General features: G+C 44.7%; 1 long non-coding RNA gene across 1 annotated transcript; it reads left to right on the top strand.

Moving 5' to 3' along the window:
• Positions 1-209: 209 nt before the first annotated feature.
• LOC118575463 lies at positions 210-19,961 on the top strand. The gene is made up of 4 exons (XR_004943866.1): positions 210-441; positions 4,045-4,174; positions 13,980-14,076; positions 19,906-19,961. It is a non-coding gene; the product is annotated as an uncharacterized LOC118575463 (long non-coding RNA).
• Positions 19,962-21,702: the final 1,741 nt, after the last annotated feature.

Raw genomic sequence — 21,702 nt, 5'->3', positions numbered from 1 at the left:
TGCACGCAGAACCTGCTTCCAACCTCTGTCTCCCCTAGAGACACCCCCAAGTCACCAGGACCGAGGCCGACCCATCTCCATCCATGCCCACAGTCCTGACAATGCCAGCCGATCACATCCTCTGCGCACACTCACACCCGAGTCTCCGATTGGTCGCCTAGGAGCGTGGGATGTTTTCCCAGTATGCTCTGCGCTGCTGTCATGGCTACCCAGTTGTAGCCGAATCCTCACATGGGACGCTGGTCCTGTGGGTGTCTGGCCGGTTCCCGTGGCCACTAGAGGCCAGCGACTTTGGTCCCTCCTCCTTTCGCCTCCTCCTCCTCCCCGTGGGAGGTCCAGTGATGCCGGGGGTGACGTGGACTCCGGAGCGGGCGCTGCTGAGGGGCTTCTCCACCGAGGCGGAGCGGCTGTGGAGCGAGCAGGAGCGGCTCTGTGGCTCAGGTGGGAGAGCGGTGAGGACAGGGATGCCAGCCCGGGTGCGGAGGAGGGTCAGCAGGGGGAGTTTTGGTCGATGAGATCTGGTGGTCTGGGGAAGTTCCCAGAGACAGACTTGAGCAGATTGTCTGCATTTAGGACTGACGTGTAAAAGAGAGTTCGTCAGGGGAAAAATCGGGGTTGTGAAAGCAGAAGAAATGATTGACAGCTACCTGGAGAAGCAGATAGTAAATTTCCTGGATAGCTCTATGGATTTGGAGGAAATTGAAAGGTAGAATTTTATTTGAAATTTCCACAGAGAAACACACTTGTGCAGGGAGGGGACTGGAGAGATGGTTCAGTGATTAAGAGCACTTACTGCTATTTCAGAGGACTCTGGTCCAATTCCAAGCACCCACATGGTGGCTCACAACTGTGCAACTCCAATTCTAGGGGATCCAACATCCTCCTCTGACACCCATGGGTACAAGGCACATATGTAGTGCGCATATATACACCCAGGCAAACCACTCATAGACATCAAGTGAATAAATAAAATTTGGAGACTTTTATATTGGCAGCTTGACATCATAAAGGCTCTGCTGTTTAGCAGTTGTTGATAAACCTGAACTCACGATGTGAGTTCTCCGTGAGGTCTCTGGTCCAGATCTTCCAGAATGAGAAATGGAAGTGTTGCAGGATCAAAATGAGTTTTGTATATGAGAATGACATGCTTGGTAGTCACTGCTAATGTTCCCAGAGCTTAGGTCTGGTAAGGGTTAGTGCTCAGCTTGTGTCCTTTGGCTTCTTGTTGTTTCTCATTTTGTTTTGTTTTGGGGCAGAGTCTCACTATGTAGCCTTGTCCTGGAACTCACTGTGTAGACCAGGCTGGCCTCAGACTCACAGAGATCCACCTGCTTCTCTGCCTTTCAAGGGCTGGGATGAAAAGCGAGTGCTTCAAAGGGGGCAGCTCATTTTTTTTAATGTGTAAACGGACCTTGAATCCTGCTATTTCTGGGTTACTGAAAGATGCTTGCGTTTCCATTTGCTGTGTCTCAGATCGTTATTACTGAAGCGATCAGAGAACTCCATGTGTTTATCATGGAACCCTCAGTTTACCTTTCTTCAGTTAGGATGCCTGCACACTGTTAAATCTGAGCCTTCTAGAGGTTTCTGTTTTACTGTCGTACGTTGTTAGCTTACTTCTTCTCATCCACCCATGACGTCTGTCTAGAATTGTTAACCATCTCCAAATGCCTATAATATCATTCTACCCTGATGTTTACAGAACAGTTTCAGACAGTCATCCAAAGAATAAGCCAACTAACTCGTTAGGTTGTAAAGATAAATAAGACCTAACACAGATTCATAAATAGTTCACTGATGAGCAGTACTATTTATTTTTCAAGCTAATATAATTCTGTTTCATTTTTTTCTAATTTCCAATAGTGTCATTCTTGATTTTGTTGTTGTTTGTGATCATATCATATATTGCACATTTTGGCCATGGGCTTGTAATAAACTCAAGGCTGGCCTCAAATACATAATCCTTTTGCCTTAGCTCCCCAAATTTGGGGATTACAGGGATACACCACCACACCCAGCTCATTTTTCCCCCTCTTTTGCCAGGGACTTCTCACATTCTACCATTAAGCTGTATCCCTAACCCTTTTTCTACTTTTCATTTTGAGGCAGGGTCTTACTAAGCTAGCTGTCCAGGGCACCTTTGAATGTGTGATGCTCTTGCCTCAGCCTCCTGACGATCTGGGTCTTCAGCACAAGGCCTGGCTTTGTTTCTGCTTCTTCTTTGCTGGCTGATGTGTTTCTACTTTAGTAAAGTTAGCCTCGTGTTGTCCATTCACATCTCTCCTGATGTGTTTCTACTTTAGTAAAGTTAGCCTCGTGGTGTCCATTCACATCTCTCCTGATGTGTTTGCAGTAAAGTTAGCCTTGTGGTGTCCATTCACATCTCTCCTGATGTGTTTCTACTATAGTAAAGTTAGCCTCGTGGTGTCCATTCACATCTCTCCTGATGTGTTTCTGCTGTAGTAAAGTTAGCCTTGTGGTGTCCATTCACATCTCTCCTGATGTGTTTCTGCTGTAGTAAAGTTAGCCTCGTGGTGCCCATTCACATCTCTCCTGATGTGTTTCTACTGTAGTAAAGTTAGCCTCGTGGTGTCCACTCACATCCTCCCTCTTCCTTTCCCCAGCACCACTGCACTCACACAAATGCAGCATTCAGAGGTGCACCAGAATTGTAGTTTGAAAAGAGGCTGCGTGCACAGAAATGCAGCATTCATAGGTGCACCAGAATTGTAGTTTGAAAAGAGGCTGTGTGCACACAAATGCAGCATTCATAGGTGCACCAGAATTGTAGTTTGAAAAGAGGCTGCGTGCACACAAATGCAACATTTGTAGGTGCACCAGAATTGTAGTTTGAAAAGAGGCTGCGTGCACACAAATGCAGCATTCATAGGTGCACCAGACTTGTAGTTTGAATAGAGGCACTTGGTTTGATCTCTTTCAGGGTACACTCTTCAAGAGAATGTTTTGATGATGGGAGATTCTGTGTCTCTTGTAGTCAGTATAGTAGCCACTTTTCATACTTGGCTATTGAGTACTTGAACTATGGAAATTGTGACTGGAGACTACATTTTAGATTTAAGTTAAATTCGATTACATTTATGTTAACATTTTTAAAAAGATTTATCTCTTTTTATTTTATATGTATGGGTGTATTTTGCCTATATCAGTGTGCTTCATGTGCATGCAGTGCATGTGGAGGTCAGAAGAGGACAGCAGATCACCTAGAAATGAGTTACAGACAGTTGCTATAAGCCCTGTGGGTGCTGGGAATAGAACCTGGGTTCTCTGAAAGGGTAGCCAGGCTGAGCCATCTCTACAACTCTAGATTAAATTCAATTTAAAAGCCACATGTGGCTAATGGATTTATTGGACATTACAGATATAAATTATACTATATTAGGATAGTTTCAACTATTACTTGATGGTTTCTTTTATTTTTTTTCTGGTTTGATTTTTGTTTTTGCCTCTGCCTCCTGAGGGCTGGGATTAAAGTGGCACAGCACTATCGCCCCGTCAATTTTTAAAATTAAACTGAAATTAAATAATATGCATGCAAGCATATGGTGATGGTGGTTGATATTTGTTTATTTTCTGTGCTGGTTGGGTTCTATCAATTTGACACAAATATAGATATAACTGGGAATAGGGAAATTTAATTGAGAAAATACCTCTGTAAGATTAATCTAAGCCAGTCTGCAGGGCATTTTCTTGATTAATGATTGATATAGGAGGGTCGAGCTTACCTTGGGCCATCCCAGGTGGATAGTCCTGAATGGTATTAGAAAGATGGCTGAGGAAATCCGTGGAGAGCAAGCAAGCAAGGAGCATTCTTCCATGGCCTCTGCTTTAGTTCCTCCTTTAGTTCCTGTCTTGACTTATCTCACTGTTGAGTGTGACCCAAGGATTATAAGGTGGAATAAACCCTTTCCTCCCCAACTTGCTTTTGGTCGTGCAATATTTTGTTTTGTTTTTTTGTTTTTTGTTTTTTTTTTAAATCCCAGCACTAGAAACCCTAACTAAGACCTTCACCATTCTTGTCTCTAGACAGCAGCTGGTTTTCCTCCTTGGTGTGAGCAGCTTGTAGCTGTTTGTTCAGAGCAACTGGACTGGGCCACTTATGGACTTGCACCCTCAGGATTTCTTACCACCTGTCATGCTTGAGTGGTTTAGTGAGGTATGTATGCTTCTTGGACGTGTTATATATAGTTTCTTTTTGTCCTAAATGTAGTTCTTTTCAAATAAGTGCTTGTAAATTTGGTGTTAACAGTAAGTAGGGAAGAGATGACTCTGGTTTGCACAAACTGCTAAGAATGCTGGCTTCATTGATCTTCTGACCTCCACACATGCTGTGGCATTTGCATTGCACTTACACATATACACATGTAATAACACATGTGCATTACATGCATACACATTTGCGTGCACACACACACAAAGACTGTGTCTGCTTTGCACTCAGCACCTAGTTGAGAGAGAAGATGTATGTATTATACACTTACATTTCACTCAGGATTCACTCCATGACAAAGGTTATTATGTAGCACATCCCCAATCGCTAATTCCCATCAGTGAAAATTAACAACCAGGTCTTTCACCTCAAATAGAGAGCAGACAACAGACTACAGTGCATAGAAGGTTTCCCCATAGAGGAAGGCTTGAGGCTGGGGAGAGAACTCAGTTGGTAAAGGGCTTTCTCCACAAGTACAAGGACCTGAGTTCAGATCCCAGCACCCACCTTAACAAAAAAAAAAGGAAGCCCCAGTGCAGTGGAAAGTCTCTGTAATCCCTGTGCTGAGGACACAGAGCCAGGAGAAGCCAATCAGCTTCCTGCTCAGTCATTTTAGTCAAGTCAATGAGCTCCAGTGAAAATGAGCTCTCAGTGAATCTCTGCCTCAAAAAATAGAAGAAAGGGTCAGGTAAAAGCACCTGTTCCTGCAGAAGACCTGGGCTTGGTTCCCAGCATCCATATCCTGTCTCACAGCCATCTAAGAAACTCAACCTAGCACGCCTTTATTCCCAGCACTCGGGAGGCAGAGACAGGTGGATCTCTATGAGTTCAAGACCAGCCTGGGCTACCAAGTGAGTTCCAGGAAAGGTGTAAAGCTATACAGAGAAACCCTGTCTTGGAAATAAAAAAGAAGAAGAAAGAAACTCAACCTCTTCTGACCTCCTCAGACAGCATGCATATAGTACACATCCATACATGCAGGTAACATACTCAAACACATAAAATAAAACAAACAAATTTAAAACAACTGATAATAAAAAATTATAAGGTAGAATATAACAGAGGAACATATTAAAAGCCGACTTCTGGCCTTGATACAGACATGCACACGTGCACACATGCACACACACGAAGATGCACACGCAACATAAGTAAAAATATAATGTTTAGAAGTGAGGAAACAGATCCATAAACGTCAAGACAGTTATAATGGTGCGTGAAGGTAGCCCCAGCTCCCTAGGAAACTGATGAGGAAAGATGGCTTGAGCCCAGTAGTTCAGAATCAACATCAGCCTGAGCAACATAGCAAACTCCATGCCAAAAATAAAATAAAATAAAAATGCTAAAGAACAACTCAAAAAGTAACTGTCTAACCTGTGCTCTTAACCAGTCTCTCCAGGCCTGCTGAAAACTTTCTTGACAGCCCCTTGACAGGACAGGAAAGTGCTTTGCCTTTGTCTTCTTCCTGCTCTTTGTCTTTCATGTGATTGAGTATCTCTCCATTCTGTACTCATTTACCTTTCCTTTCTCTTTTTCTAGCATTTACCCACCTGTCATTCTGCCCTATCTATGATGCTAGCGTTTTTGGATGTAGTATATCCTATTCATTCTAGCTTTGTTTGTTTTTTGTTTAAAGATTTATTTATTATGTATACAGTGTTCTGCCTGCATATACACCTGCAGGCCAGAAGGGGGCGCCAGATCTTATTACAGATGGTTGTGAGCTGCCATGTGGGTGCTGGGAATTGAACCTGGGTCCTCTGGAAGAGCAGCCATCTCTCCAGACTTTTTTTTTAATATTTATTTTATTTTTTTTTAATTATTTTTATTTCGTGTGCATTGGTGTTTTAGCATTACTTTCTTACCTGTTACTTTAACTATGTGTGAGCCCATGTGCACATATGTGGTAGAGGTCATGTTTCCTTGACACACGGTTTTGAACTCCTGGTTGTCTTTTCTTCCCCTTAAGTCATGAAGAGAGGAATAACCGAGACAAGAACTCTGTGCAAAGGACAATGACTGGTGTTACTGGAAAGTCCTTTCCCATCCTCTTGGCCAGTCTCTCTGTGAAGACAGCATTGTGGGGGTTGGGGATTTAGCAAGGCCCTGGGTTCCATCCTCAGCTCCAACCCCCCCCAAAAAAACCCCAAAAAAGCAAACAAACAAAAGGCCAGGATTGTGTTATATCAGAATATCTTGGGATAGTAGAATTTATATGGTGTAGTAACTGCTTTGCTGTTGATGTGATAGAATACTCAGGTAAAAACAAGTCAGGGAAGAAATGGTTTATGTTGTCTCACAGTCACAGATGGGGTAAGTCCATCGCAGGTGTGTGTGTTTGTGTGTGTGTGTGTGTGTGTGTGTGTGTGTGTGTGTGTGTGTAGGGGCATGGTAGTGGGAGCGTGAGTCTGGCCTGGCAGTCAGGAAGTAGAATGATCACATGTCATCTCCACGTAAGAAGCAGAGAGGGGATGGGGGAGGCAAGGCCAGCCCTATCATCAGCCTCAACGCTTTACACCCACGGATAAGTGTAGTCTTTACCCACACCCCGTGTCAAGGAAACTTGTCACTGCACCACATGGAGGCCACCACAGGAAACCACAGCCAGTGCAGAGTTGTGGAGCCCAGTCCTCGTGGATACATTCATAAAATGCTCCTGTGCCCAAGGCTGGAGGAACATTGCGGGAATAGGTGTGGAAAGAGTTCCAGAGCCAGAGGATCCGGGAGTTTTGTGGTGGGAGTGTGTCTCCTAGGAATGCCGGAAGTTACACCCGTGGAGTCTAACGAGCCGCCCAGTCATGAGCTGAACATTGACAGTGCCAATAGATCTGCCAGAGTGGACAGGGGAAAGTGCCCACAACCTCAGCCCTCCACAAAGAACTCCAGGCAACTATGGAATGCTGAGAGTGGGAGAAAGAGTCTTCCCCAGGGAAGAGTGCAGGGATTGGTTGTCCAGTACCAGATGGTCAACCCCAGAAACATTATATATATGGTCGTTGTACAGACTGAGCAGGTTGTATTCAGGGTTCATGGTGTGTGTGTGTGTGTGTGTGTGTGTGTAATACCAATTGTGAAAAAAAGAGGCCATGATTTGAAAGAGAGCATGGGGGACATATTCAGGAGGAAAGGAATGGGAGAAATGTAATTATATTATAATCTTTAAAAAAAAAAAAAGTGAGGCTGGGCTATAAAATCACCATGGCTGCTCTTAGTGACATGCTTCCTCCAACAAATAGGTGTCTCCTAAAAGTTCCATAATGTTCTCCATGAGCATCCCCAGTTAGAGACCAAGTGTTTGATACCTGAGCCTGTGGGGGACATTTCTCATCGGAACAACAATGTATAGGCTATTATTATATTTAAATGTTTTAATTGAAATAGAATCACACCACTTATGCCTCTCCCTTTCCTCCACCCAGTCCCTCCCCTGTGCCTCCCAACTTTCAAGTTGATAGCCTCTTTTTCCTTATTACTATTGTGTCCATATGTATATATGCATATACACAAATATAGAAATACAACCTGCTGATCTGTTTTTGTTGTTGTGTGTATATGGTTTCAAAGCCGACCACTTTGCATTGGACACCCAATAAGCGTGCTCATCCCATGGAGAAGCGAATTCTCCTTTTTCCAGCAGCCTCTAGCTGCCTGAACTTCTTTGTCTAGGGATGGGATCCCGCGAAATTTCCCACCTTTCATGTTGGTCTGCCCATTGATGATAACTGCCACGGACTGGATCTCAGCTGGACCACCAGACCGAGGGAGAACGGGGTGAAGGTACTCAGGATAAGTGGGATTTGGCGAGTGACAGACAGCCACAGACATGAGAGTATGTTGTGAAGCTGCTGCAATTTTACTCAGACCAAGCAGTGAATTTTATACAGTTACTTGAGGAAACATGGCAATGGGCCAGTAGGGTGATAGACATAGAATCAACAATGTAGTCACACACTTTTCTCAGAATGATTAACAGATCTCATGAGTATAGCCTTTACTTTTTCTTTTGTGGTTCCTCATCCGGACAGAGAACATTACGGCCCTAGCTGTAGTTTTTCTTCTATACCTTTGTTCTGTATCAAAATTAAACCCTTGTCATCATTGTTCTAAACATGGTCTCATTTGTGTGAAAATATCTTAACCTTTGCCTGTGGGTGAGAAGGCACCAGGGGGGTCGGTACCTAGCTAATCTTTCCATGAACTGTAACTTATGCCATTCTGTTTTCATACCATTATGATTCACCCATCGGTTCCCTTGTACATCATAAGCTCCCATAAAAGGTAATGGCTCTAAATAATAATTATATCTAAGATTAAAGTTAGGGGGTTGCCACCATCGACCCTTGATGAGAAACTCTATTTGTCCCTGAATAATTCTTGTAGGAATGACTAATTCCTGTAACTGCTTCCTCGCAGCTGCTGTCGGCTGCACGTTTGGATTGCCTATGAGTGCCTGTACCTTTACATTCATTTTCTCCTTGCTAGAATCTTCGTCCTTCTGAATCCTAAGTTCTTTCTGCTCTAAATTGTTCATGAATTCCCCCAAACTTTAGGGACCCTCTTGAACTGTTTGGCTAAGAGCTTGAATCATAGGTGGGGGTATTGAAGCCACTTTTGAAAAATCATTACTCTCTTTATGGGGCACATCAGGAACATTTAGAGTTAACTTCTTGGAATTAATACACAAGGAAACAACAATAATTACAACTGCAAAGAGAAGAAGGCAGAGTGCCAGCCAGCCTCTGCAAGCAGATCTGCGTGGTTCCGTGTAGCCTGGCACCTTGATTTGGACAGATTGATGAGGGGTCGCCGGGGGCATAGACCCAAGGGCCGTGAGCCCCCCCTTTCCCACATAACTACCTCATCCAAGGCATTTGTCACGTGGGCGACACCATCGTGGGCATGACAGATACCTCCATCGCTCTGGTCTTGTTTATGCAGCCATTGTTAGGAGAGACTGTCTCACTGCAGACTTTCTTGTGTTCTGGCTCATCAGCCCTTGTTTGTTTTAGGAAACAAGCATTTATCATTCAGGCTGATCTTAAACCTGCTGCACAGTTCCTTTCTCCTGCCTCTGCCTTCTAAGTGTTGTGTGTGTGTCTTATGAAGACAGATATGAAGGAGTAAAGTCATGCTGCTTCAAGTTTTTCTTAGAACAGTGGCTTGCATACATTAAAAGCTAATTATCCTTCAGTTAACATGTATTTAGGTGGGGGCTGGAGAGATGGCTTAGCAGTTAAGAGCACTTGCTGCTCTTGCAGAAGACCTCGATTTGATTTTGATTTTGATCACAGCTCTGTAACTCCATCTCCATGTGATCCATTGCCCTCTTCTGGCCTCTGTGGGTACTGCACTCGTGTGCACAGCCCCTCCCCCACACTTAAATTTTTTTTTTTTTTTTTTTGGAAAGGTAAGCGGGCATAGGTGAATGGTTATTTCACTTAATGTTTAGGTAGAATCCTAAGTGGTTTTGATTGAGGGGCTTTGTGAGCAAAGTAACTACACAGTGTTAACAAGAACGAGAATAATTTGGATGTTAACTAAACACTAACTTTAAATGTGTGATACTTCTGAATGATGCATGTTTACTGGTGCAGAAATAACATGGAGCCATTTGTAATTTTTAAGAGATGATTATTTTCTTATAGTTTGCCTTTATTTGCTTTTGTTGCTAAAGACATTTTCTCCCAGATGTCAGATTCCAATGGTTTGATGATATTTGGCAAGCTTGACCAGTTTCTGAAGGAAGCCCTGAATCTCCCGACAGCTGTCTTTGAAGGACCATAGGTCTTTGAAGGACTGTCCTTTGGTTACACAGAGTACGCAGTCTGCACCTGTTTCCTGCAACAGGTTAGGACCTTTGACACAGCCTCAGGCTATAGGAACCTCCAGCTTCTCCCAGATTCCCCAGGTGGCTTTCAGCAGAGGCCTGAGTAAATAAAGGCAGGGACGGGGGGGAATTTCACCTGAGGAAGCTGGTTCTCAGGTAAGGTAACATTGGAAGCTTTTTTGGTTTTTTTTTGAGCTGAGGATCGAACCCAGGGCCTTGCACTTGCTAGGCAAGCGCTCTACCACTGAGCTAAATCCCCAAGCTGGAAGTATTTTAAAGAAAAATGTTTTAAAGGGTTTTTTTTGTTGTTGTTGTTCATTATTGCAATTGAATGTATGTTTTTCCCCCTTCTTCTTTTTTAAGTAAGGTTCTTTAAATTCTAAGTCCAGGGATTTTGACCTAAAGCTATAGCGATCTTGGGTCATTGTTTCCTGCACAGTGTCCAGCTGCCCCTGCAGAGTGCACCGGGCTTGTATGTGACATGGTCAGGAGTTTGGCTGCTTTTTCTGATTTTTCACCTACAGGTTGGTATGAGTGAGTTCCCGAGAGTTTAACTCTGCCTCGGAGACTGGGAATAGAGTAGGTACTCATAACTCAAGGTAGAGAATAGATAAAAGGAACTGTAATACTGTGTTTAGAAAGTTAGGACAAACAGAAAATTAAGGGGAAAAAATCTGTTTAAAAATCAATAGAAAAGGGGCTGGAGAGATGGCTCAGTAGTTAAGAGCGCTGGCTGCTCTTCCAGTGGATTCAGATTCAATTCCCAGCACCTACATGGCAGCTCACAACTGTCTGTAACTCCAGTTCCAGGGGATCCCACGCCCTCACACAGACACACATGCAGGCAAAACACCAATGCACATTAAAAAATACATAAATAAATAAGCTTTAAAAATCAATAGAAAATAAAATTATCTTCTCAGAAGATAACTGTTTTTTAAAAAACAATTTATTTTTATTTTATGTGCATTGGTGTTTTTCCTGCACGTATGTCTGTGTGAGGGTGTTGGATCTCCTGGAACTGGAGTTACAGACAGTTGTGAGCTGCCATGTGGGTGCTGGGAATTGAACCTGGGTCATCTAGAAGAGTAGTCAGTGCTCTTCACCGCTGAGCCATCTCTCCAGCCCCCAGAAGATGAAACAGTAGTTTTTCAGTTGGAAAACGAAACCAGGCAGGAGACAGGGCTTCAGCCCAGCCGTCAGTCATGTGACCAGTAAAGGGGGAAGCTGACAGCTGAGGGGGCTGAGTCCTGTGGCTCCCCTGCTCAGACCTCCCTCTGAATCATACAGCATGAAAGGATGTTGTGGAAATGTCCAAGGACTCAGTTTGTAGAACCTCACTATAGCTGTGAATCTTGCCAGATTCCACAAGGTAGCTGGCCTGACCACCTGAAAAGATCAGAATCATAAAGAAAAGACAAGACAGGAACGTTCTGGATGAGAGTCCAAAGGTTGAAAAGTTAGTGGCGCAGGGTTTCTTGTTTTTCTGTTACAAGACTGGGACAGTTGGAAAAAACCGAACAAAGTTTATAACCAGGTAACAGTGTTCTATAACCAGGTAACAGTGTTCCACCACTGAATGCTGATTTCTTGATTTTGATATTTGTCTTTAGCTATGTGAGAGAGTGTCTTGTTTTTTGGTTTTGTTTTTGTTTTTTTGTTGTTGTTGTCTTAAAGAAATTCAATTTGCGTTGGATGTGGTGGTGCACACCTTTCATCCCAGCATTGAGGAGGCAGAGGTAGGTGGATCTCTGTGAGTTCGAGGCTAGCCTGGGCTACATAGTGAGTTCCAGGACAACCAGGGTTATGGAGAGAACCTGTTACAAAAAGGAGAGAGAGAGAGAGAGAGAGAGAGAGAGAGAGAGAGAGGACAAAGACATTCAAAGTCAATCTGGACTGTTTATGGAGAAAGGGATGCCCATCTGCAGTGAGAACATGTTAGGGATCTGGATTGCAGGAAGGGTTTGGTAATTTATTTTACAACCTTTTTGTAGGTCTGAAAATATGTAAAAATAGTACTGGGAAGCCAACCCAGTGGGATAGAATCTGTTCAGTAGTAGAACCTGAAGGGTCAGCTCAGGTGCCCCATCAGCCACGCTGGAGAACATGGTATGAGAATGTCCAGACCTGTAACGAGTCATTTTCCCCTTTACCACGGAAACATGTGTGTTTCCCATAAGTGCAGACATGGAGACCTGCCATATGGAAACCAGATCCGATCTCTTAGTTCTTACCAGAGCTCCAGATTCTTGAATGGTATGTCTTGCTGTTTCTGTTGTAGCATTTAGAGTTCTACATTTGATACTTCATTTTTTGGGGGGTGAGGGGGAGATGAGATCTCATTCTGTAGCCCAGGCTGGCCTAGAACTTTTAGTGTTATGTAGTATAGGCTGGCTTTGAACTTGTGGTGGTCTTCCTTCTTCAGCCTCCCCAGGGCTAGGATTATAGGCCTGCACCATCATGGCTGCCTCATACTTTCCTCATGAATGTGCCAACGTCTGGGATACACATAGCGGAATGGCGGAGCTTTTCATGTGCTTTCTTTGTATCCTTAACCATGATTTCTTTTAGTTAGGGATCAATGATTATTGGTTCTCTACTTGTATCCTGTCATTTAGATTTTTATCATCAATAAATAAAGCATAAAGAACTGAAACCATTCAGATGAATGCAATTAGCCAGCACAGAGTGTCCTTTCCCCCAAAGCTTCATTTCAGGCTGGACATGTCAGTACACACCTTTAAACCCAGCACTTGAGGCAGAGGCAGGAGGACCTCTATGAGTTCAAGACCAGCCTGGTTGGTCTATGTAAGTTCCAGGCCAGCCATGGATACATAGTGAGAGCCTATCTCAGAGGGGAAAAAAAAGCTTTATTTCAGTCTGTAATTTAGTTGGGCTAGGTTTTTTTGGTTTGGTTTTTGTTTTTGTTTTTGTTTGTTTTGTTTTGTTATTTTGTTTTTTGTTTTTGATGGCCCCATTGTTCACTGCCACACATTTGGGATGGTCACGTGGTAAGTGCTTTACTAAGAAAGATGAGGAAGCAGGTGCTGACTCCAGCAGAGGGTAATAAGAGTCATCCATCAGCTTAGAACACACTTGCTTCACTTCCTTCACTCAGCTCAGGTACAGGTGACTATTTTTATCTCTAGAAAAGCAGAAACTGTCGTTCTGGAATCTGTTGCCAGAACTATAGTTACCGGAAGTTTCTGGTGATGGTGGTGATATAAGGACCTGAAAAGCATTGCGGATTCAGTCAGCTGAAGCTGAGTCGGGGGATGCCACACAAAGCAGCAAGAAGCAGAGTTTCAGTCCATGGGGGATCTATGGCTTGAGAAGTCAGGAGTCTAACTCAGAAACAGCTTCTGTAGCGTGAGTTGAGGCACGTTTGACCACTGAGCTAGGCCAGTTGTCTGTACACGTGGACACACACAGTACAAAGCCAATCGCAGATGAATTAAACAGAAAGACAGAACTTGAAAACTTCGGAGAGAAAACATAGAAGAATTTCTTTTAGAGTTTTGGAATGGAAAATGATTGTTCAGAATTACTTTACAATGGAAAGAAACTGGTAAAGCCATCTACATAGATAATAAGAACAGCGGGGCTAAGGATGTAGCCCAGTTGGCAAAGTGCTTACCTAGCATACACAAAGCCCTGGGTTCAATCCCAGCACAGCGTAAACCAAGCATGGTAGTGCATGCCTGTAACCTGAGCACTTGGGAGGTAGAGGCAGGAGGATCATAAGTTCAGGGTCACCATTCGTTAAGGTCATCATGAGATGAAGGAGACGCGTCTCCCATGAAACAAGGCGGGACTCACTTGTAGGTATTTCATGCCTTTTTGGTTTTGAGCTGTTTATATGAGTTCAGGACCTGCCAATCACAAGTCTCTGTTTCTGATGGGTTCCTCCCTCCTCCCGGACAGGCAAAGGAAAGATGAGCTGGAGCAGAGGATGTCAGCGCTGCAGGAGAGTAGGCGGGAGCTGATGGTACAGCTGGAGGGGCTGATGAAGCTGCTAAAGGTAAGAACCTGTGTGCTTTCCGCCCACTCCATCTCTCACCAAACAACAGGGGACCGAGAAACAGTTTTCAGGTAAACTTGTGTAAGTGGAGCCTGATCCGGTGTCAGACATTGAAATTAGCATAGAGCCTACAAGATGCCTTAGCCATAAAGGTGCTTGCTGCCAACCTTGACCATTTGAGTTCAAACCCCAGGACCCACATGTTTGAAGGAGAGAACTGACTCCTGCAAAGGACCCTGACTTCAACATGTGCACACACATACACACAATAAATAAATGTAAAATAAATAAATAAGGAAATGATAGTTTTAGACAGAGTAATGTCCTTAAGTAATTGCTTTGGCTCAGTGGTTAGGAGCACTGACTGCTCTTCCAGAAGACTCACATTCTGTGCCCAGAACCCACATGACAGCTCACAACTCTTTGAAACTCCAGTTCTAGGGGATCCAACACCCTCTTCTGGCTTCCACAAGCACCAGGCACACAGTGATGCAAATACATAAATGCAAAGAAAACAATCATACACACAGAAATAAAAATAATTGCAAATAAGGACAGACAGATATTAACTATGTATAAATGAAAAATATTTCTCAACTACTTAGTTTCTTTTATGACAAGTTTTCAAATAGCCTATCCAAATAATTGGTGAACATCAATTGTCCTCTTTTTTTTTTCTTTTTGTTTTTGAGCTGAGGATCGAACCCAGGGCTTTGCGCTTGTTAGTCAAGTGCTCTACCACTGAGCTGAATCCCCAACCCCAATTGTCCTCTTTCTAATAAGAAGTACAGCAGCAAACTGTTCACAGAGAAGCAGCACCAGGAGGATACTTACAGGTATAGAAGGGGATTTATTACGGAAAGAAGCTTGCTCCATCATGGAGGCAGAGGCATCTACTAGGGAGACACAGGAAAAGCAGCAGTGTGATCCAGTGTGTCTGAGGACCTGGGGTACTGACTGTGTCATCCGACTCCACAGGTGGGTTGTAAGGAATGGGTGGTGGGTTGACCTAAGTCCTGGAGACTGGGGGGGCCAAAGCCAGGGGAGCCCCAGTGTAGACCAACAACACTCCTCCCCAAGAGAGAACACACTTGTTTTCTTTCCCTTCTGGTTCCATCCAGTTCCTCTGTGGTCTGGATGGTGTCTTTCCCTGTTGATGAAAGCAGATCTTCTGTCCTTGGCCTTCTGGTTCCGGAACCAAGCTCTTGTCAGTGCTCTCAGGAAGGCCTGGGAATACTGTCACTTCTGTCTGTGCCTAGCCTTCAACCCAGTCAGGTGGTCACAAAGGTAAACATCACCTAAGCCAACGTACTCACCCTGACTCTACTGTACTGGGGGATAAATCAGAATATCCACGCTAGGTTTAGTGTATAGAAGTGAATAAATCCACACTTTTGGCTTTTCCAATATTTGCTGAAAAGCTCCTTACTGCCCCTCACTCTAGATCAGAGAAAGGCGGTGGTGGCCTTAAGTGTCCTCACCTGCACGGTGTGTCAGCGCTGAAGACTCTGTGGATTGCATGGCAGAGATTCAAGGATGGTTGCCTGGGCTGTGTAAGGTCCTACCCGTCAAGGCTGCATCCCCACCACATTGTACAGTCTGCCACACCAGCCACAGCTCGCTGAAGAGAGTGGACTAAATCTGTGACGAAGAAGGGTTATTAAAGGTTTTTCAAAGCAGGTTTGAGACAATACTTGGCAGGTTAGAAGAGCAAAACTCAAAAGATAATAGGAGACTTGTGTGATCACCAGGCCCGAGGTGACAAGGTCCCTCTTGGAGTGGGAACTCAAGAAGGCAGTAGCTGAGAGGTCTCCTCAGTGCCTACGTTCTGAGCCAGCCCCTTAATAATAATAGAGAGGGTCCTGGCAGCTGGCAGAAGTGTTCTGTTTGTGTTGGAAACTGTTGTTTTACTTCCTGAAGCAATTACTTCCTTCAGTGTGGAGCTGAGGGTTTTTTTTCCCCCTAGCTTGGTCCTGGCATTTGGTTTATTTTACATGGACAGACATGTGTCTGCTTAGACCCTGTTACAGATTTCCTCTCAGGATGGGAAAGTGCCCAGCTGTGATTTCTGGTTTGCTTTGCTTTGGTTTTTTGGAGACAGGGTCTTAGTACCTTAACTGGCCTGGAACTCAGAGATCTGCCTGTCTCAGACCTCTCAAGTGCTGGGGCTGTTGTATACCACCATGCCTTCTCTGGCCCTCGGAGGGCATCTGTATGCAGATGGTGCACATATAGACAAGCAGGTCCACACACATACACATAAATAAAAGAATAAATCATAGGTCAGGTAGGTGGTACACGCTGTTAATCCCAGTACTTGGGAGGAGGAGGCTGGGAATCTCTATGAGTTCAAGGCCAACCTGGCCTACATAGTGAGACCGTGTCTCAAAATAGTAATAATAATTACTATTAATTATTGTTATGTGTGTATATGTTTTTCAACTTTCTAAATGACACATTAAGTAGTTGATGAATAATGATTAGACCCAGTCCCTGTCATCAGTCGATGTCAGCAACCTTCTCCTTTGGTTTTTTCTTTTAATGATATAATGTCATCGACATTCAGGTACCAACATTCTATACGCTTTTTTCATGTTTTTTCTTGATGCACCAGTATGTAAGTAACCTCTGTCTCAAACTACTTATTTAATCTGGAAGTCATTACATGCCAACTTTTCTGTTTTTAACTCTTGCTTCCAACATTTTTACTTCATTTTAATTTTCTAATATTGCTTTTCTGTTGGTTTTTAATACAGACTGCTGCCGGGCGGTGGTGGTGCATGCTTTTAATTCCAGCAGGCAGAGGCAGGTGGATGTCTGTGAGTTCGAAGCCAGCCTAGTCAACAGAGCAAGATCCAGGATAAGCTCCAAAAGCTACACAGAGAAACCCTGTCTCAAAAAACTGGGAAAAAAATACAGACTGCCATAGAACTTAATTGTAGCTCTAGGCTGGCCTTGAACTCATGATCCTTCTGCCTCAGCATCTTAGAGTTCTGTGATTGTAGGTATCAACCACTATGCTCGGGTTAGACGGTCAGTGTCTCTGGAGATTGATTGTAGTAACTATGCTATCACTACTTCCACCACAGAGAAGAGATAGATTCACGTATTTTTAGGGAGCATAAACTCTTCTAGATTTGTGCCTCATCATTAAGATGTCATGACCCCCTTTAAATCAGGTTGGTACTGTCTCTTGTCAACAGTCCATGCCGACTGATTCTAGTGGACTGATACAGAATGCTCTCAGACCTTACAGCTGACCTTTTTACTGTGCTGGCAGAGCCCTAAAGGCTCTATGTGACTAACTCTTGTGAGTTTGTGTAACACCAGCCCAGGGAACACTTTGCCAGAATCTACCCTCTTTCAACTAGGAGACCTCCTCAGTCCTGAGAACACTGCCCTGTCCATCAGCCCATCCCAGCCTGGCCCATGTTTCCCGGATAAGTCGTAGCAGCAGCAGCAATAATAATAATAATAATAATAATAATAATAATAATAATAATAATGTCCTGGGGCAACCCTCACAGCAGAGTGAGCATGGTGTGGTTTTGAAGCATTGTTTCTGAAATTTCCGGACTTTGTTTCAAGACTGACCTTGAGACAGTCCCCCTGCCTGTGCCCCACATGAGCTGGGAACCCAGGCATGAGCCAACACGGCAGCTTCCCTGTTGTGTTAAACGGAAGCTGTGGTACCTCTGTGACCAAGCCTGAGGCACATGGTAATACTTAGCAGTGTTCTTAGTATAGCCAGGATTTCAGCCTGTGAAGGTTGCCCCACCCTCCTGACCGCTCTCACTATGTAAACTTGGCTGGCCTCGAACTCACAGAGATCCTTCTGCCTCTGCCTCCTCAGTGCAGGGATTAAGGTTGTGCGCCACCACGCCCAGCCCATTTCAGTTTCTATTTCAGCGCGTAGTGCCAGCAGTTTTTAAGTCACATAATACCTCTCCTATGGCTTCTTCCTTGCCCACTGAGAGCTGGAGATGCACTTGTCTCAGACAAGCATCCTTCCAAGCCGCAGTTTAGCCCCCCCCCCCCAATGCTGCAGATGTGATGGGAAGCCTCTGACTTCTCCGGTGACCCAGGCAGTCAGTGCTTAGGGTCCCCCGGTCTGCCTACTGGGGTAAGTCCCAAGGCAGGCAGCCGGCTTTCAGCCTAAAATCTCCTTCCCCAGCTGAACTGGGCCTCCAGGGATTTCTTGGTGCTTATTGAGTTTCCAGTCCATATCTGTCTCTCCCTTGCAAGAGTCAAAAATACTCTCCATGTTTCTCCCTGTCTTTTGTGCCGTTCCTTTGCAGTACCAAATCCCTCTGCCCCTCACATCCAGACCTGCAGACCCTTCAAGAGCAGGAGCATATCCATTCTTGTGCCTCTCCATCCATGTACAGTGGGGACCACGGCACCCGTGGACCCAGCGTGGGTGGTGGAGCCATCATAGCCACATATTGATTTATATACTGGGGCATCAGGGAGGCTCCCTGACCAGGGTTACCCATAATGAGGCACAGAAAGAAAAGGCAAAGAGACCAGAAAGACAGTGACCGAGGAGCTCAGGACCAAGGCTAGAGAAGGTCTAGAGGTTTGTCTTTCCTTCCTTCAGCTCTTTCTACAGTTCTCGGTACTGTGTTCATCCGTCGACCACAGTTAGCATGTCCTGCTCTACCTGCCCTCACTGTAAGGTTATAAAAGAGAAGCTAATAAAGAACTGAGGTTGAGAATCCCATTCTCCTCTCCCTCCCTCACATGTAGCCCAGGCTGTCCTAGAATGCGGCTTCCTCTACCCTCTGCCTTCCCAGTGCTAGGTTTACAAGCATGTACTACAATGCCTAGCACTAAAATTCTTTTTTGCCTTCCCCTGACATGTGGGGTTATGTTTTATTTTATTTGTTTTATTGTGACATAGCCTCATGTATCACAGTCTGGCCTTTAACTTACTATGTGTTCACAGATGGCCTTGAAGTCCTGATCCTTCTGTCTCCATCTGCCTAGTGCCAGAATTACAGTCAAGAGCTTCCATACCTGGTGTATGTAGTGCAGGAGATCAAACCAAGGGCTTCATGCATGCTAGGCAGGTATGCTACCAACCAAGCTATACCCCAGTCCTTCAAGTCCTTTTTCTGAAAGGCCTTCCAGGGTCTTGAAGCAGTTTCCTGTTCAGTGGGGGACATGGGCATGTATGTGCATCCCTGAAGGAAACAAAGTGAGCAGCTTCAGCAAAACTGGACAAGAGGAAAAGCACCTGTGATCGGGAGGAACTGTTAGACGGACACTGAAGCAGTGCTGCTCAAATCGAACCCAAGGCTCTTGGACTCATTTTGAGTGTCCCCACCCCCATCAGAGCTTTGGCTTAATGGATCTCAGGTGGGGCCTAAAATAATCCCCTGTGAGGTGACCCCAGATAATCCCGATGTTGGTTGTCCACAGTCCACACCAAGAACAGCTGCCCTAGAACTGTGGACCTAAACATATACGAACCTTGTAAATGGTGAACTACAGTGATAATTGGGGTTTGAAGTTGAAATGAAACTTCCTGTTCAGTTTCCCTTTAGTTGAGACTCTCAGCTAGCCAGGCCCTCCAGGAGGTTGAATTCGATGGATGGTTCCTAAGATTCTTTGGAAGTCATCAGTGCACTCATAACTGGTCGGGACCGACTACTGTCATCTACCATATCCTACTGGCCTCCTGGTGAACCCGGCCGTCGCTCTCCAGACCTGTGCTTGGCCACAGTTTGCCCAGTTTCTCCTGTCATTTCTTCCCAGTGTTTGTGCCGATAGGCATTCATTTCTTTCTTTTTCTCCTCTGCCTCTTTCCACCATCAACAACTCTAGGAGGAAGAGCAAAAGCAAGCAGTAAGTGAAGGTCAGAATTCTCCTCTGGCCTCCCCTTCCTTTGCATGTTCCTCTGCTCCTTCTGCACAGGCTCATGCCTGCCCCTTCCATCCTTGCATCACTGATCTCTGAGGAGCCCTCAGAAGCTTCCCTCCATGGTGGTGTGCCATGGCCTATACCTGGGCTGTGCTTACCTAAGGGAGCATGTTCCTACCTGAAGCCCAAGCTGGTTGAATTTGTGCTGCTTTAAGTATGCATGCTTAGCCAGGCTACCATGGCGTTTTCATGTTCTTTTATTTTCTGCGGGTTTTATGTCCCGAGTGACCTTCATTGCTTGAAACAGCTTTCCAGGTGGTAGGTGGGAGTGAACTCAGGTCCAAATGATGTGCTCTAAATGAATGTGCATGAAACTGAAGTGTTCCTTGGATGATTGTAGACATTTCCTATGGTTGCAAATAGGCCCCGGCTCCAACCAGCCTTCCTGACCAAAGTAGTGATATTTCCTGCTCTGGGCCTTTGAGGGCTGGGAAATCAAGTGACTCAGGGTGTTCTGGGTGGCATGGTTATTAATTAATTAATGGTGTTTGGGACAGTTAATACTTGATTTTGTTTTTCTTGATAGCTGTTTTCCTACACACACATGATAATAACCTGGGATAAACTAAATTCAAGAGAGAAATATGAAATACTAATTACAAAAAGGAGTATAAGACATTTGATTTAAAAATGACCCATCTTTGGAAGCTGGAGAGATGGCTCAGTGGTTAGGAGCACTGGCTGCTCTCCCAGAGGACTCATGTTTAGTTCCTGTCTCTCACAAAGTGGCTCACAACTATCTGTTACTCCACTCCCAGGGAATGTGACTCCCTGTGCTGGCAGCCAAGGTCACTGTATGAACATGGTTCACATACATGCAGGCAAAATACACATAAAAGAAAAGGAGAAACAATTCTCCCATCTTTGTCAGAAATATGGATTTATTAATGTGTTAGACTTATAGTATGAGTATTTCCAGCTAGAAGAACGTTAGTGGTGAGTGGCAGAAACAAGCAAAAATGATGAGACTGTCGGTCAGGGAAGAAAGCATTGGGCCCAGCTAAGCACCCAGATATCCCATGGACTTTAATGTCATAAGTTTGCCTGGTTTGGTTCTTGCCTGGTTTGGTTCCTATTTCCTGAGTCAAACAAAGTTTTTTTTGTTTGTTTGTTTTTGCACTTGTCCATCAATAGGTACATTCACCTGAGCAAAAGAGGAAGATGAAAAATCAAACCCAGTTTTAAACATTGTTACTAGAAGGTGACAACTTAATCACTTCCATCCCCCTTCATTGATGAAAGAAAGCAAATCCCATGGCCACACTTGACTAGAAGAGGGTCGGGAAGTGTGTTTCAAGCTTGTTTAGAAGTCAGAGAGGCCGGGCGAAGGTGGCACATGCCTTTAATCCCAAAACGTGGGAGGCAGAGCCAGACAACTCTCTGTGAGTTTGGGGCCACTTTGGTCTACAGAGCGAGATCCAGGACAGGCACCAAAAACAACACAAAGAGACCCTGTCTCGGGGTGGGGGGTGGGGGGAAGAGAAAGTCAGAGAGAAGATGCTGGGAACGCCTCCTCACCCACACAGGAGGGTGAGTGACTGGGCTGAGGGAGAGCAAAGGACCCTAGTCCTTCCTGTCCTTCCAGCCCATGCCTTTGAAAGTCCCTTCCCCTCATCTGATGTGGCCAGCTGCTGACACAGACACCATTCCATCCATAGGCACCGACCCCCAGTGTACCCCTTCTTCTCTTCATCCCTGTGC

Source organism: Onychomys torridus, unplaced genomic scaffold (genome assembly GCF_903995425.1).
Source record: "Onychomys torridus unplaced genomic scaffold, mOncTor1.1, whole genome shotgun sequence".
Taxonomy (NCBI): domain Eukaryota; kingdom Metazoa; phylum Chordata; class Mammalia; order Rodentia; family Cricetidae; genus Onychomys; species Onychomys torridus.
This window is presented reverse-complemented; position numbering and strand designations above follow the sequence as displayed.